This window comes from Macaca fascicularis, chromosome 14 (assembly GCF_037993035.2).
Source record: "Macaca fascicularis isolate 582-1 chromosome 14, T2T-MFA8v1.1".
Classification (NCBI taxonomy): Eukaryota; Metazoa; Chordata; class Mammalia; order Primates; family Cercopithecidae; genus Macaca; species Macaca fascicularis.
In genome coordinates, this window is record NC_088388.1 from 22,992,305 (window position 1) to 23,010,681 (window position 18,377).

The following is an 18,377-nucleotide window of genomic DNA, read 5'->3' on the forward strand; positions in this document are numbered from 1 at the left end:
ATGATCTGATTAGAGTAGAGCCGAGAAAGCAGGATGCTCACCTTAGAAAGTTCTTTATCTATTGATGTAGTAATATTTATTACCTCCTAGAACATGTGTTACTGTTGATCTGTGTTTACCCTACCCTATAGAAGAGTATTTAAAAAATGTGCTTTGAACACACACATAGGATACATCTATCCTTATTAAATTTTATTATAAGATTTGGTCCATTAGCTCAACATTTGGCAGACATTTGATGGAGAATTCCTTTGTAAAACACGTTTTCTCTTTCTGAAAGCTTTTCTCACCTACAGATGTGATTAGCAATGTCCTGTATCTTCATTTATGAAAGATCCATGATATTTAGCATCTCTACATCTCTGTAGAAGAAGGGAGTACAACAGGTGCTTCTCCTTCTCTGAGTAATTTCCACCCATTCTTCAGTTCTCATATACCTTTCCCCTGGAAGACTTTCTTGACTTCCACCTCTGCTTATTTACCAGGATGTGTGACCTTGATAGATTAGGTGACTCATTTGTGATTTGAAAGGTCAAGCATTAGACACTATCCAAAGTCTCACACAAAAACCATAGAACTGCTCGGGTCTAAAAAACAAAACCCAAAACCCTGTCATAACTGTCAGAATTCTTTATTGTTTAAATCCAAAGCAGATTAAATAATGACTGAAAGAGGTGTTTTTATATGAAAATTATTTGCCCCTATGGCAAATTGAACCCAAGTTTTTCTTTCTCACTCTCCTTCCCTTTTGCCTTCATTGACTTTGCTAACTGCTAGAAGCAATACACACACACACACACACACACACACACACACACACACACACACATATATATATATATAAAATCATCTCAGCTGCTAAATCAAGATGGAGAAGATCAGTAATTTCCTTCCCAGGGGATGCATCAACCATCATTAAAGATGCAGACAGCAAAACAGCAATTTGAGCCTCAGAGAGCAGGTTGGAAAAGAATAATTTACAGTTGTGTTTCTGCTGCTGGCATTATACTAAATCACACCAAGTCCCTTCATTTGTTAGGCATGCTTTCAGTCTTGAATCAGAACAAGCCTATCAGGCTATATGTTGCCTCCATTTTTGAAAATAACATTTTATTTTTCAGAAATCTAGGGCCAAGAAAAAAATGAGTTTCCTACTCTGATGGAAATGCCTTATCTGTACTTGGACCATGGGCAGAGGAAAAGCAGGGTGGTTGAATGTGAAGGCAGGACTTATGGCTGCAGAGTGGGAGAACAAAAGTCTCTTTTCCTCCTTTTCATTTGCAGAAAGCCTCAATCAATACCCCAATTGTAACTGCACCAAGGGGCATAGGAGCAGAGAATCCAATACGAATGCATTAAAACCTTTTTAATTTGACAGAGTGCAAAGGCAGATGTATTCTTGACATTGAATTTCGTATATCAGAACAATGATTTCAAATCTCTTGTACAGAAGGGATCCTGGAATAGAAGAGGTTTGTGTCAGTTTAGTGTTGTCCTTTGTCTTCCCAGAATTTTATGTTGTTTTTTTAAAAAAATGATAGCTTAGGATTTGGTTGAAATTGTCAATAATAATGTTGCTTTGGAAGTTCTATGGGTCTTCAATATAGATACATAGAATGTGGAAACCAACTAGACCACCATTACCCATTTTAAGAATGAGGACTTTGAGATTTAGACTGGAGAATACCTGGCCAGCTGAGGGCAGAGCTGGGGCTAGCAAAGTTCTGCTGGGTCTTTGTCCCAATTCAACTTCCGGGTAAATCTTTTTCCATCTGGCCATGTCCATATGAGGTCATCAGCTGTGTGTCATCACTGCCATGGATATTCCACAATTTGAGGGCAGGAGCTCCAGGAGGCAGGATAGCCTGTCCTAAGCAGGACATGGTATCTCTCACAGGCTCACACTCTCTTGATTCATGGATTTATTCTGAATTGAACATGTTTTTTTTAGACAAAAGACCTCATGGTTTTAGAAAGTTAAAAAAGGAAAAAGAAAAACAGACTTGGAGAGCAGAAAAACATATGGAAACAATGAGTGAACATTTTGCTTTGATGATGTCAAGGGCACTTTTAAGTGCTCAAAGTTATTTTACTGTGAACAACAAGATACTTTTTATCTTTTGACATTTATGCCAGTCCTATCTCTTTCCCCTTTTGGTCATGTGGATTGATTTTTAGTCTGTTATTCAGTGCAAGTATGAGTTAGTGAGATCACCTGCCACCCCTAAGATTAACAGATGCCTGTTTTCAAAAGAAGAAAGTAAATTTTTCAGTAATCCGTTTAGTTCATTTATCTCTCTCCCCACCACTCATTCTTTGCCAGATTCTGTGATATACAACGTTGGTGTCCTTGTATATTAAGATACTGTTGATTGGCCTAATTTGAGAATCCAGTTCATAACTTTAGCCTCAGCAGGAGTATCTACAAATGAACTAAGCTCTCCTATTTTTTTACTTTTTCTGTATTCAATTTTGAGTGACCATCCTTGGTCTATGGTTGCCAATCAAGGAGAACGAACCAGAAACACAAACCAGAGGAGAGCCATAAACCAGAGGAGATCAAACAGGCCGGAAGAGATCCACCGCCATCTAATCTGAGAGTTGTGGTTTCTGAGATAAAGGTTGAGGCAGCTAAGAACTGGCACACGGCTCTGTCAACTGCTCCACTGTGGACCAGTGATCCTCCTCCTCTGTTGTCACAGTCTTCACGTTCCCTCCTCTGCTCCCCTGTCGACTTTAGTGCTATGAAACAAAGTTTCCCTAACACCAGGGAACTGCAGGAATCCCTCTGAAGCTAGAATCCAAAGGAAGGAAGAGCTCAAACAGAGTCCTGCAGAACACCTGGCAGTCGCCTCAGCGCCTCTGTGCTGTCCTTTTCTGTCATTTGAAGTGAGAGTGCCACTCTGTTGAAACAGGTACAGGTAGTCTCTGAGATACCAGTTTCTGCCAAACTCCCTTGTTAGGGTTCCGTGATTTCCAGGGCAGTCTCAGCAGAGCCGTCTAAAGACACAGCCACATCCTCCACCAGGATTTGAAAAATCATGCCACATTCTTACTATTTCAGACTTCGGCAACCTAAATTTAGTTAATGAATCTGGTATTAATGTAAACGGCAACATAGAGAGCTCTGTCTTTCTAAAGTTGTTTTGGGACCTCCAGGACTGACAAGACACAGTACAAATCCAGTTTCTGTCCTGAAAATCAAGAACTTTTTTTTTTTGTATGTAAAATTACTTTGTAAATTCTCCCTTGGCAATTTTCATGACAAGAAAGAATCATTTTTATAGGAAAATGAGTAAAATGCTTATGCAAAGTTATCTTTAAAATGTCAGGATTTTAAAAATATCAAAGATAAGAAAGTTTGAGAGAAGGAGAAACTTATGAAACTTACAAAGCTTGCAGAATATTAAAATGGTTTTGTCACAAGTTATAATAGAATTTTGTTTTCCTAAGTCTTACTGTTGAGGGTCTGGTTTGGGATGTAAGGGACTCCTGTCATTGATAAATATAATGGGACATGTGATATTTACTGAAATTCATTTTATCTGTGCCTTTAGGATCACAAACAGCAGCTATTTAGATTATATTAGGAAACAGATCAACTATTTCATTCCTTTTTTTTCTGCATCTTCACATGGGCATAGCCATACATGTAATGTATACACACACACACACACACACACTCTCACGCCTATCCATTCCAAGCAAATGTTTGAAGGAAAACATTACCTTGAAAATGAACAAAAAGGAAAGTATATACATTGCTAATGTGATTTTGAATCTAGACAAAAACAAGACCAGGCAATAGTCAAGTGTTCTTCAGAATCTGTTATCGTCAGTTAATTTTCTTCTGTGACTATTCATTTCATAACTGCAAAAAATCAGCAGTGTCATCCCAGAATTGTACAAATATAATTGAATCTTTTCATAGAGAAGCTCTAAAGCCATAGTAGCAGCTGTTGCCCACATTTAGCAATTATAGGCCTATTATTTAGTATTTATTAAACACCAGTAGTAGCAGGGTGCTATAAAATGCATGTTTTTCCCTAGTATATTTTCTTTGAAGTTGCTGTTAAATGGGCAAGAAAAAGTAGGCAGACAGAAAAAAAAGAAATACTTTTGGGAGAATGCTAAAATAGTTTTGCAAGGTTCAATAATACATGATTCAGTACAGTTGATTCTGGTCATGTTGGAAATGTCTTGAGGATAACATATCTCAATGGATGGGAAGGATACATTTACAGGAAATAATGAGTCTTAAGTCTGTATGATGAAGTAAAAACAGGCCTCAAAGTCAGACACATTATGGATTTGAATGTATTGACTCATAATTTGCAGGACTCCATAGGTGCAGAGTAACTTAAATTCTTGATATTATAGAAGTTTTGAGAAACTTTTGTTCACCACTTAGTTTGACATAGCATGTGGGGGGTGTTTCTCAGATCCTGCTTCAATGCACAAGGTGATGCAAACTTTACTCCACTCATAAATACTTTATGCCTAGGCACAGCACAATATAGTAAGAGGAATTGATTTTGTACTATCAGAACCTCTAAACATATCTCAGATTCCTCTCTTGTTCCCAACTCAGAATTGCACATTTCTAATCTTGGGGGTTGGGGGCTGGGGACTGAAGAGGGGGGTTGGTTAGCTAGCCTTTTCTCTTCTAAGACTTCGTGGAAGTGTATCTAGTCCTGATTTGCCATCTTCTCTACCTCCTTCTATTCTTCCAACTCCCAAAGATTCTCCTTGCCTAATAATTCCTCCATAGAATTCTGGCTTCTCTACTTCCTAAATGTGTAATCTCAATCAACTTCTCTAAAACTCTGCTGTCTCACTGGGGAAATTGCTAGAGTAACATAACTCAGCATTGTAGATATTATTTTAAAATAAATACTAACTTATACATTATAGTTATTCGTGTCATTTATACACAAAACAGTAGGGTAGGTGCTATAAAGAAAGATGACTTGTACCCTCAAGTAACTTAAAATCTGGAAGAGAAAGGAAGACACAGTAACAAAACAATAATATAAGAGAGAATACATTATAAGTGCAGTATTACCCTAAAGATTACAAGACAACTTAAATGAATTCAGCAAAGTTTCAGGATTTAAAATCAACACACAAAAATCAGTTGCATTTCTATGTACTAACAATGAACAGTCTGAAAAAGAAATTAAGAAAATTTCATTTACAATAAAGTTTTAAAAATATTTAGGAATAAATTTAGCCAAGGAGGGAAAGGGCTTATACACCCAAAATAAAATAAACATTGCTGAAAGAATTTAAAGACACAAATGCATTGAAAGGCATTCTGTGTTTATGGATTAGAAAACTTTATATTGTAAAAAAGGATGAGTTCATGTCCTTTGTAGGGACACGGATGCAGCTGGAAACCATCATTCTCAGCAAACTATCGCAAGAACAGAAAACCAAACACCGCATGTTCTCACTCATAGGTGGGAATTGAACAATGAGATCACTTGGACACAGGAAGGGGAACATCACACACCGGGGCTATTATGGGGAGGTGGGAGGGGGGATGGATTGCATTGGGAGTTATACCTGATGTAAATGATGAGTTGATGGGTGCTGACAAGTTGATGGGTGCAGCACACCAACATGGCACAAGTATACATATGTAACAAACCTGCACGTTGTGCACATGTACCCTAGAACTTAAAGTATTAAAAAAAAAAAGATATCAATTATTCCCCTCCAAAGAGATATGTAGATTCATCCCTATCAAAATTACAATGACATATTTTTTACAGAAATAGAAAAATCTATCCTAAAATTCATATGGAATCTCAAAAGACTCCTGAACAGTCAGAACAATCTTGAAAAAAAAAAAAAAAAAAAATTTGGAGGATTCATACTTCCTGACTTCCAAACTTAGTACAAAGCTACAGTAATAAAAGTAGTGTGGAATTGGTGCAAAGAGAGACATATAGACCAACTGAATAGAATAAAGAACCCAGAAATAAACCCTCACATGTGTGGTCAAATGATTTTCAACAGGGTGCTAAGATCATTCAGTGGGGGGAAAGGTCAGTCTTTTCAACAAATGGCACTAAAAAAACTGGTTATCCACATGCAAAAGAATGAACTTGTAGCCTTATCTTTTGCCGTATGCAAAAATAAACTCAAAATGAATCAAACTCCTAAATATAAATGCTAAAGCTATACAACTCTTGGAGGAAAAACATGGGTGACAATCCTTATGACACTGGATCTGGCAATGATTTCTTGGATATGACACTTAAAGCTCAGGAAAGAAAAGAAAAAATAGATAAATTGGATCTCATCAAAATTAAAAATTTTGTGCTTCCAAGGACATCAACAGGGTTAAAAGGTAATGCACAGAATGGAAGAAAATATTTGAAAATCATATATCTGATAAGGGGTTAATATTCAGACTGTATAAAGAACCTTACAACTCAACAACAAGAAAAATAACTTTGTTTAAAAGTGAGCAAAGGACTTCAGTAGAAATTTCTCCCAAAAAGATGTACAGACAGACAATAAACATATGAAAAGATGCTCTATGTCACTAATTTTTAGGAACATGCAAATAAAAACCACAATGAGATCCACTTCACACCCGCTAGAGTGGTTATATAAAAAAGGAACAAACAAGAAACAGAAATTAAAAACTGGTGGTGAGGATAGGGAAAAATTGTAACACTTGTTTACTGCTGTTGGAAATGTGCAATGGTGTAGTCACTGTAGAAAACAGAATAGTGGTTCCTCAAAAAATTAAACATAAAATTTCCATGTTATACAGCAATATATACCTAAAAGTATGGAAAACAAGAACTCAAACAGATATTTTTATACTCATGTTCATAGCAGCATTATTTCCAATAACTGAAAAGTAGAAACATCCCCAACGTCACTGAGGGATGAATGGGTAAATTAAATATGGTGTATGCATACAATGGAGTATTAGCTGCAAAATGAATGAAACCTAACTTGCTACAACATGGATGAACCTTAACAACATTATGCTGAGTGAAATAAGCCAGACGAATATTGTATGATTCAATTGAAATAAGGACGAATATTGTATGATTTCGTATTGTATGATTTTTGAAATAAGATGAATATTGTATGATTTTTGAAATAAGTCAGACACGAAGGACAAATATTGTATGATTCAATTATATGAGGTACCTATTGTGGTCAAATTCATAGAGACAGAAGGAATGGTAGGCGGTAAGGGCTGGGAGAGGGACAAATGGAAAGTTATTGTTTAAGGGGTACAGTGTTTCAGTTTGATATGGTGAAAAAGTTCTGGAAAGGGCTGGTGGTAATGATTGTACAATATGAATGTATTTAATGCCACTGAACTGTACACTTAAATGGTGAAAATGATAAATTTTTTGTTTTATATATTTTACCATAATAAAAAGTACAGTATTAAAGAGGTAAGCAAAGTTATGTGCAAACAAATGAGACAGTAATATTGACTAGGGGTGTCGGCAATACTTCTCAGAGGAAGCATGGCTTGAACAGAATTTTGAAAGATTACAGGAGAAATGGATTTGAGCAGGTGACATTCCAAAAACATTTTTAAATAAATGATGAAAACCTTTAATGTAATGGAGGCCATATTTATTCTGCTCCTCAAATTGATTGCTGGGATGTGGTTTATGAAATTAAAATATTTATGAATATATATTTAATTTCCATCCATCTCTTCCAAGAACCATAATACAAACTTTAATCAGCATTTTCCCTAACATTTGAAAGGCAATTATAAGGCTATATTAACATTCATCTTACACGGGTTCTTTAGAAAGCTCGATTGTTTAGCATGGCTCTTAAATCATTAAGCAAATGCACTGTGTGATATCATAAACAGAGTTGATCTTAATTCACTACTTTTTTTTTTCTCAGTATAGCTGATACCGATCAGCATAATTGGAGTCCAGAGCTTTCAACGCCGAGTGTAATTGTGCAATAGCTTCTTTAATGTAAGGGGAGAGGAGGCCACATTCAACAAATATTTACTGAATATTTAAGTACTAAGATATTGTGTTAGGCATTGGAGATTTTGTAGGAAATAAACAGTACCAACTATTCACCATATAATTTGCCTTCATTGCAATAGAGGATTTAATGGGAAGAAAGCTTGGTGGAAGTGGGCAAATGAGAGATGGCACTGAATGCAAGCCTAAAAAATTTGGACTTCAGGGAAGCATTGGGACCTTACTTGTGGCTTTAATATAAAACATGAATTTTCAGGTAACACATGCTTAGAGGAAGACAAGTTAGGACACGATCAAGTTATACTAAATGAGGAGTGATGAAGACCTGCACTAAGGAAATGGTAGTGGAGCACAGAAAGGAAGAGAGCTGACAGATGAAATCAATCATAAATGTCAAAGGGATAGAGGGGGTAGATTAAAGATAAAAATGACTCCAGTGATTTTCACCTGGATGCCTGGGAAGAATCAGGAATCTAGTCTTTAGGTACAGCTTCCTCTTTGGAAGGTCAACGAGATCCTGAAAGAAACCATTTATAATAATGGGCGAAGAGAAAGCAACATGAAATCCTTTCTTAAATTTTGGCAGAGTCTGCAGTGAAGATGCCTTCTAGCATTTTATTTATAGAGTTCTATAATGTAACTACTAGTTACTGTAGTGAAAGGTCATTTCTTTGACTCTTTCCACATATGTTGTTACTTCTCTTATTATAATGCTGAAAATGTCTTAAGAGTTTAAATAAAAATTATATTTGATAAAGATAATTTGGTTTCATTCAAGGTATTTGATGACTGACTTGACCTGTGTAGTGAGATCATATTCTTTGCAAGATGACCAATCAATCAGAGAATTGTGTCTGGCTCTCGTATGCTAATTAGGTAATTTCTTTCATCCAACTCTGGGAAAATGTTTTAGATAAGCAAATAGTGAATTCAGACCAGCTCTGTTTATGATATCACATAGTGTGCTTGCTTAGTGATTTAACAGCAATGCTAAACAATCGAGCCTTTTAAAGAAGTTGTATAAGATGAATGTTAATATGATTTTATAATTGCTTTTCAAATGTTAGGGAAAATGCTGATTAAATTTGCATTATGGTTCCTGGTAGAGATGGGTGAAATTAAATATATATTTATAGATTCCTACAATCAACTTGAGCAGCAGAATAAACATGGCCTCCATTACTTTAAAGGTTTTCATCATTTATAAAAATGTCCTTGGATTGTCACCTGCTCAAATCCATTTCTCCTGTTCTTTTACAGTAAGTCTCCAAGGTTAGTGGCTAATAATGATGCTACCAGCTCTGTGGGTAGTGAGTACATGTGAATTACTGGGACCTGTTACTTAAGCACCTCTGACTTAGTTAAGAACGAGTTAGTTCTTAGTAATAGCTTATTATTTAAGGTTTTCTGACCATCACTATTCAGTGTTTAGTGACTTAGTAAAAATGAGCACCATAGTGGGAGTCAAGGGACTTAATTCTGATGTTGGTTTTGGCTTTGTTTGCTCTTCAGGAAGTTACAAAATCCATGTGGTTCTCAGTTTTCCTACTTGGCAAAATGAAAGAATAGATGACCTCTCTGACAGGGCACAAATTGTGAATACAATGACTACAAACAGATGTGGCATGGCTAACAGTGAGATCTGTGGTGGCGACTTAAAAAAAAACCTGTCAGGTAACTTCACATTGAACATACTTGGCCTCAGAGTTCTGCTTTTAAACTATTAGACTGCGGCCTTCCTGATTTCAGAGACTGTATTTATTTTTTGTCTTTGTATTCCCAGTGTCTGTCTCATAATGTATACTCATCCAGTTTTCATTCAACAGTAATTTATTGAGCATTCTTTTTTCTCTCGATGGTAGAGCCAGTGTTTAAGAGCCCAGGCTCTGGAATGAGACTATGTGATTACTCGATATGGATGCTAGCTTGTTACCTACTAGATGTATGATATTGTACTGGTTAACTTCTCTATGCCTCAGTATCCTCATCTGTGACGTGAAGGTAATAAAGCTCTTATTATGAGGTTATTGTGTGATTAAATGGCATTATTTCTGTAAAGCTTTTGATACAGTATCTGGCATAGAGTAATTGCCTAATCTTTCTCTTTTTTTGGCCATTTATGATGATGATAAGGAGGAAGAGGTAGAGTGAAGAAGAGGGGGAGACTTCTTGGGGGTAAAGCAAATATTTATTGAATAAAACTCTTAACTATCTCCATCTGTACTAGTGTTGTCTTGACTAGCGATCCTCCCGAACGTTGTGTTGACTTTGTCACTTGACACGCATCTAGGCTCATGCTTTCTTGATTTGGTACATGGGTAGGCAAATGTAATCAGATAGTCTCATTCCAGAGCCTGGGCTCTTAAACACTGGTGCTACCATCGAGGGAAAAAAGAATGCTCAATAAATTATTGTTGAATGAAAATCGGATGAGTATACATTATGAGAAAGAAACTAGGAATACGAAGACAAACCTTCGTGGTTCAACTCTGATCTCTTTTGTCTCCCTTGGCTTTTATATTTGTTTGCATTCTTTAAAAAGTCAGAATCGTACATGCCCATGGCTTAAAGAGGCAAATAGCTTTACTATTCTTGTTATTAAAAACAATAATCCTTTAAGCCCATCTTTCATTTCCTATTCCCCAGAGGCAACCAATTTCAACTGTTTTAGCTGATTCTTTTAGCACTTTCGTATCTTTAAATAACTTATTTTATTGCAATTTCTTGATATTCTACTTTTAGGTATAGTCTATGGGTTTAACTCTCTTTGACCATTGCCACATCACAGGTACATGCACATCTCTTATCTCTGCATCCTCCTCAGTATGTACTATCAAAACTGTGATATTCAGTGTTTACACTGAACCATCACTATTCAGTAATTACAATTGATATGGTTTGGCTGTGTCCTCACCCAAATCTCACCTTGAGTTGTAATAATCCCACGTGTCAAGGGTGGGGCCAGGTGGAGATAATTGAATCATGGGGGCAGTTTCCCCCATACTGTTCTCATGGTAGTGAATAAGTCTCAGGAGATCTGATGGTTATATAAACTGGAATTCCCTGCACAAGCTGTCTTGCCTGCTGCCACGTTAAGATGTGACTTTGCTTCTAATTCACCTTCCATCATGATTGTGAGGCCTCTCCAGCCGTGTGGAACTCTGAGTCCATTAAACCTCCATTTTTTAAAAAATAAATTACCCAGTCTCAGGTATATCTTTATTAGCAGTGTGAGAACAGACTAATACAACAATGCTATGAATATGTAAATTAAATTTACAGTTGAGACATATACATGATTTATTTTCCTTTCCTACTTAACTTTTTTTTTCCTTGAACTTAGTAATTGTCTTTTTTGGTTACCTTGTTTCATCCAGTCGTTTTCTATGACTGTATAGTTAACTCATCCCATACACTTCTCCCATGGAGAGAATCTCCTCTGAATATGTTCAAATTAGTTTTAGTCTTATTTCTGGAAAGGTTTTTTCCCCAGACCTTCAGACCAATCTGCTCCCCAGCTGTCACATTGGGATCTGCCCTCTTCTGTTAATTCCACATATTCCTTTTGCTGGTTTACTTTCTCAGTTTGGTGAAGTGTGGCCTCCAGTAATTTCCTGAAGAATGCAGCACAGAAAGCACATTTTTGAGAATGTGCATGTCCAGAAATATCCTCATAATATCCACACTTAGTTAATAATATGGATAGATACGTAATTCTAAGTTGGAAATTATTTTTTCTTGAGTTCAAAGAATTAATTCATTCTTTGTTTTAGCTCCCAGTGTTTCTGTTGGGAAGTCCAATGTTATTCTAATTATTGACTCTTCATAGGAAAGCTTTCTTCTCTCTCCTCTGGAAGATGTCAGGAAGTCTTCTTTATTCTCAGTGTTCTGAAACTTGATGATACTATGTCTTAGAATGGGTATATTTTCATTTACCATGTTGGTCACATAATAGCCCATTTACTCTGTCGACTTAGTGCCCCTAGTTCTGGGAAATTTTATTTAATAATCCATCTCTTTCTCTTTTTGCTTCTTTCTGGAACATCTATTATTCTGAAATTGAACCTATTGAATGGGTTCTCTAGTTTTTAACATATTTTTTCTCCTATTTTCCATTTCCTTGTCTTCTTGCTTCTTTTTTATTTTCCAATTATTCCATTGAGTTGTTTGCAGTTCAGCTATATTATTTTTATTTCAAAAGACTTTATTTTTAAATGTTCTTGCATTTTATATCACCCATTTCTTGATTTATCAACACAATATCTGCCCTTATAGACTCATGAGTTAAATGCTAGAGTTTTGCTTAGTAGTTTGTCTGGTCCCCCCTTCCTTCATTACTTAGTCTTCCTTAAAGTTCTTTTTTTTTCCTCCTGTCTGTTTTGATTGGTTATTTTAGGGTCATTCCATTAAGTCAGTGATCATCCACTGTCTGCTCATATTGAAGAGTAGGACACGGCAGGGCACAGTGGCTCACAGGTGGACTCCCAGTACTTTGGGAAGCTGAGGTGGGAGGATAATTTGAGCCCAGAAGTTTGAGGTTACAGTGAACTACGATGGAATTACTGCACTTCCACCTGAGCAACAAAAAGAGATCCTGTCTCTAAAAAGAATTCAGAAATTAATTAGATAGCTCTATATGTATAAGTGAGGTTTGTCAAATCTGGATTTCAATATAAGGCTATTTGTCTGAAGTATTTTTTGGAGTAACTTCTTATTTCCATATTTCTAGTTCTTTTCTTTTGGGCTGGACACATTCCTCAGCAAATGATATTCTAGTCTTCTGTTTAGTGGGGATATGGCTGGCTTCCAGAATTATAGAAGAAGCAGATGCAGAAAAAAAGCTGGGGTCACGAAATTCAGTATGAATGCTTTTACTCTTTCATACTCCCATTTCACTGTGGTAGTCCTGACTTTACCACACCTAAGGACTCTGAGCCTAGACACCACATAATTTAATATTTTCAGAGAATAAACCTTAATTTTGTGTTGAGATAGGAGAGGAGATCTTGGGATATAATTGATGTTTAAACATATTTTCAACCAAATCTTCCTTTTGTTAGCTCCATTTTTATCCCCATGTCCAAGGATACCTAGTGCTGCTAATTTCTGAGCCTTTGTGGAGGATTCTGAGGTACAAAATACCTTTCTTGTTTTCCTGCTGTAGGCTAAATCCCCACTGTGGGCGAAATCAGTTTTCTATCACCCATTGGCTTTTCAGCTTCTACATTATGAAATTGTATTGCTGTTGTCTCTTCTTTCATTTTATGTGTTCTTGTAGGTTTATGCCTCTTAAATATCTTTTTATTGTTGTTTTAATGATATTTCAGGAGTGAGCAGAGATTATTGCTTGAGTTCAGTCGGTTGTTTTACCTGGAAAACCTAGTATATATTCTTCACTTACTGTTGGATTCAATCTATGAGTCTCTTCATGGTAGACTCAACTTGCATAATTCTCTTCTAAGACATCAGACCCTTATAAACTTTTGCTGACTTGTCTTTTTCAGCTTTGTATATTGTAGCATTAGGATTTTTTTAACATCTACTGTGTGCCTCAGACCAAATGCGTACATAGAATCTGTCTTCATTTATCACATGCATTTACTCCAGAGTTTCCTCCAGCGGGTGAATGGCAGAGACAGGGTCTGTATGTCAAAACTGGCTAAAGAAAAATCATCATTGGATCATGTTTTCTTTTCATAAATTTTGCACAAATGAAAAGTCACTGTTCATCTGACTGAATTCAGCTCTATCAATTTGGGCTCTTTCCAGGTTTAGAGAATATACAATTTAAATCACTTTCAGTATTTATTGGTTCACAACATTGAAAAGTTTAGAGTAGCTCTGCTGTCAGTCTTGGTTTGGTTCAGAGCTCAGATGACATCAGATTGTATTTTATTTTCAGCTTCTTCTATTATGTTTATTGTTAGAATCCTCATGGTCATTTCAAGAAGCTTTGGGATTACGCCCTTTTAGGTTTCAGTCCTGCCTAAGGGAGGTTTCTTGGAAAGCATGCCTTGGAGGCTCCATCCAGAGCACAGAAGTTAGCACTGACTGGCCTCAGATTGGATTAAGTGCCTCCCATAACCTGTCTTTAATGGTCTGAGCCCTGGTCACCCTTGTTGCCCTCTGGTAAGAGACCCTGACCTTTTGCTGCCCTGGAATGTAGCCCAGGGTCCCATGCGATATCATCCTTCTTGTCAGAGTTGATTGAACCAGATGTGCATGCTTGCTCAAAGATGAGCCAATACGACAATCTTCCTCTCTTTGAATATGGAATTAGGGCACAGAGCAATTGAATAAGTAGCTGTGGGAGTTGAACAAGTACTCACATAGAGACCCTTGAACTGAGAGAACATTTTGTGTTGATCTGTGCCAGTGATCTAGCTAAGAATGATGAGTCTGCAGAGACAGAGAGGGGTGGAGGAGGGAAAAGAAAAAGAAAGAAACTTTGGTATCTGACAGCTTTTCAGATAGTGATTTTTTGTGTGTCTCAGATGTGCTTCCTTCCCTTCTATAAGATGCCTCTGTATCCCTGTAGAAAATTTCTCTTAAGTTTGGGTTTTGAAATGATTGATTTCTAAGACAGAAATCCAGAAGAGTAAACAATGACAATGTTAAAAATAATTAAAAGTATTTACCATATATTTATATTATATATATATATAAATTATACCTAAAAAGTAAGCCTAATGTCTTAAACATAGTATGCTCTCTACACGTTATTATAATTATTATTATTTAGTGATAGTAATTATATGACTGCATTTAACTATCCCGACAACCCTATGTGATATTGCTGCTATTATGCCTATTTTATAGTTCAGAAGCCAAGGTATGGGGAGGTTAATAAAGTTGTTCCCTTTCAGAGAGTAACAAATCTGAGTGTTGAACTGAAGAAAGCTATTTTTAGGTCTGAATGCTAGTGTCAATGAACTACCAACTTCAACAATGACGCTCTTATTCATTGGTATTCACTGTACCTTAGACACAGGCTCACTTGATCTTATTTGACTCTCCTAATGTACACAGGCTAGCAATACTGTCCCTCTATTGAGATAAAAAGACTGAGTTTTAAAGTATTTAGGTCATTTTCCCAAGCTGTCCAGCTTACATGTCAGAGCTAAGAGTTCAACCCAAGTTGCATTTTTTCCTATTCTACTCTGTGCTACGATTATGCTGCGTTGATATTTTTTATTTTCTGGATGAGCATCTAAGTGATATAGCATTTACAACACTTTAAATCCTTATTAATAGAAAATCCTGGGTGGTTCTCTGCTTAACAAAACGAAGAGAGTAGAAAATTAATGAGAGACCATAGAACAGGAGTTGACATTCCAGGCTTTTGAGAAGCTGTTGTACCTGTTTCTGACAGAAGATTGGAGGCAAAAAGAGGCAGAGTTCCCTGATTTCAGGGGTTTGGTGTCAGGAACAGAGACACTGACATTCTGCAGGTCATCTTTGTTACCCAAATTAGATTCCAGAGAGAACCAGGGTGGAGGAGTTTTGTGAGTAAGCACACACGTTAGACAGGCCTGAGTTTCAATACTGGTTTTACTACTAATCAGCTGCATGACCTTGAGCTTATTTCTTAACCAGCCTGAGCTTACTTTTTCTTCATAAAATAGAGGTAACAAAATGTGCTGAGCTCATATGGTTGCTGTGATAATAGAATTAGGCACTCAAGACTGTGCTTAGCACTTAGCAAGGGGTCAATAATTGTTAGCTATTGTTAATAATATTATTCAGATGCAAACAATAGGGATTTTGTTGACTCTTAGGATCTCAAACGTCTACATCTTTTCTAGAAATCAGATCCCAGTCTCCAAATGAAGAAACATTTCATGTTTCTCTCTCCCCGCAGCCTCTACTCTCCACCATACTACATGTATATCTTAGCTCCAAGTTCTCTGCTTTGACCTTTTCTTTTCTTCCTTTTTTTTCCTGTTTTTTGCTTGTTTGTTTGTTTGTTTTGTTTTTTGTTTTTTTGAGAGGGAGTCTCGCTCTGTCGCCCAGGCTGGAGTGCAGTGGCGCAATCTCTGCTCACTGCAAGCTCCACCTCCTGGGTTCATGTCATTCTCCTGCCTCAGACTCCCAAGTAACTGGGACTACAGGCACCTACAACTATGCCTGGCTAATTTTTTTTTTTTTTTGTAGTTTTAGTAGAGACGGGTTTTCACCATATTAGCTAGGATGGTCTCAATCTCCTGACCTCGTGATCCGCCCGCCTTGGCCTTCCAAAGTGGACCTTTTCTTCATAAGTTAATTTTATTCTTTGAGGTTAGCTTTGGCTGCATGTTGGAATCTTCATCTGAAATTAAAGTTTGATTGCAACCATTATCAATATCATGGACCCTAAATCACCTTTGAGCAATTACACACCCACAGGAATCCAACTGATGATACCGCGGCTTTGCCGAATTTGTCATAAGACTGATACTGGACAGGTATTTGTCTTATAGGCCAAGGAAGTCAGGTGGGAGTGAGTGAGGAGAGTATCAGGTTGAAGAATACCATTTTTTCCCATGCTTCAACTCAAAGTATATTTTTCCTGCATAAGGCAAGGGGATTTTTTTCTAGGCACCAGGTTAGCATTCTGTCTTGTAGTGGATGTCATAGAAACATGGAATGTGAGAACTAAGAAGGGGGACCTATAAGATCATTGTCCCTGGAATCCTAGTGTTCTTTGGATGTGCCCTAAGAGCAAGACATGGCTTAGGGAGTGGGTTCTCAGTCTGTTTATTCCTTACAGCCTCCACTTTTTTAATCTATTAGGATTCAGTAGAAAGGCTTTAAAAAAAAATGCAGCTAATTACTAAATAAAATGTTACATAACCCCTAGCTGCTTAACATTTTTCAGAGAATTGAGGTCAGAAAGATAAAATTAGCTATTTTTAATTTATACAACAAATATTAATAGAGAATCTTTTGAATTCTAGACATTGAGGTAGATTCTAGAGTAATATACTCCAAGTAGAACAGATTTGTATTAAGGCACTGGCTTACAGCGTTACTGCTGACCTTGTCTATCCCCTCTGGACAGCAGGATTTTGCTTGTCAATATAAATTGGGTTTATTTGGTCACCTTTCTTTTTCTTTTTCTTTTCTTTTCTTTCTTTCTTTTTTTTTTCCTGAAAAGGAGTCCTTGCTCTTGTCGCCTAGGCTGGAGTAGAGTGGTGCAATCTTGGCTCACTGCAACCTCCGCCTCCCGGGTTCAAGCGATTCTCCTGCCTCAGCCTCCTGAGTAGCTGGTACTACTTAGCCAGGTGCATGCCACCACACCTGGCTAAGTTTTGTACTTTTTTAGTAGAGATGGGGTTTTGCCATGCTGGACAGTCTTGTCTCAAACTCCTGACCTCAGGTGATCCACCAGCCGTGGCCTCCCAAAGTGTTGAAATTACAGGCGTGAGACACCGTACCCTGCCTCTTGTCACTTTTCTTAAGAATATTTATTGAGGTTTTATTTGATCAAGGTCTAATCAGAATTCCTTGTTTTTGTTTACTTGCATCTTATTCTCTGGTTTCTTAGGAAAAGTATTAGCAATTAGAGGTAGAGATAGTAGTTGTTTTATAGGGTTTTAGTGGGTGTGGGGAATTTGTATTTACAGTTTAGCAGGAGGATGTGACTCAGTGGAACTCAGAAGTAGCTATACCCTTGTGGCGAAGATGCTAAGGTTAAGGTTGACCTCACCCCGGGGGAGGATTCTCATGCTTGCCCAAACTATTCTTAACATTACTGTATTATAGAATTTACTGTTTAAAGTTAGTTAAGAACAAATAGAAACAGCTGTATAATTACTCCATGACCACAAATATGATTTTGCATTGAACTGCTGTGTTCTGATGAAGTCCTCTCTCAGCTGTAGCTGAGGAGAAACTCCTTGTCCTACTTCCAATTTAAATCCTTTTCCTTTATCAGCCTGATCCTAGGAGTCCTTTTCTTTGTCCCTGTTTTGCATCTTACTGTTGGTTAGTGACAATTCTCTCTGGACTTGATCATTTTCTTTCTAATAGTGTGGTTAATCTGGTTGCAGATGGTTCTTTGTCTCTGTGTAATTATTCAAAGTTTGAATTTTAAAAGTATGAATTATTTATTAACTAGCCCTACTTGCTTCTTTTCCCATCCTATGTGATACTGGACCTCAAAGGGTACAACCTTCCTCTAGTTCATTGAGCCTTCTTGCTACAGCTGCTTTGGAAGGTCTGGGACTGTAAGGGCAAATGGTGAGTAGAAAGAAGGTAAAGAGGGGAGGATTATATCATGGCAGACTGTTTTGGCTTTTGGCCAGTGAAGAGAAACCTAGGGACTAACAAAGTTTTTCTTCTTATTACTAACCACATACCATCACTCCATGATTACTTCTTGTGCCCACTCTGGCATGC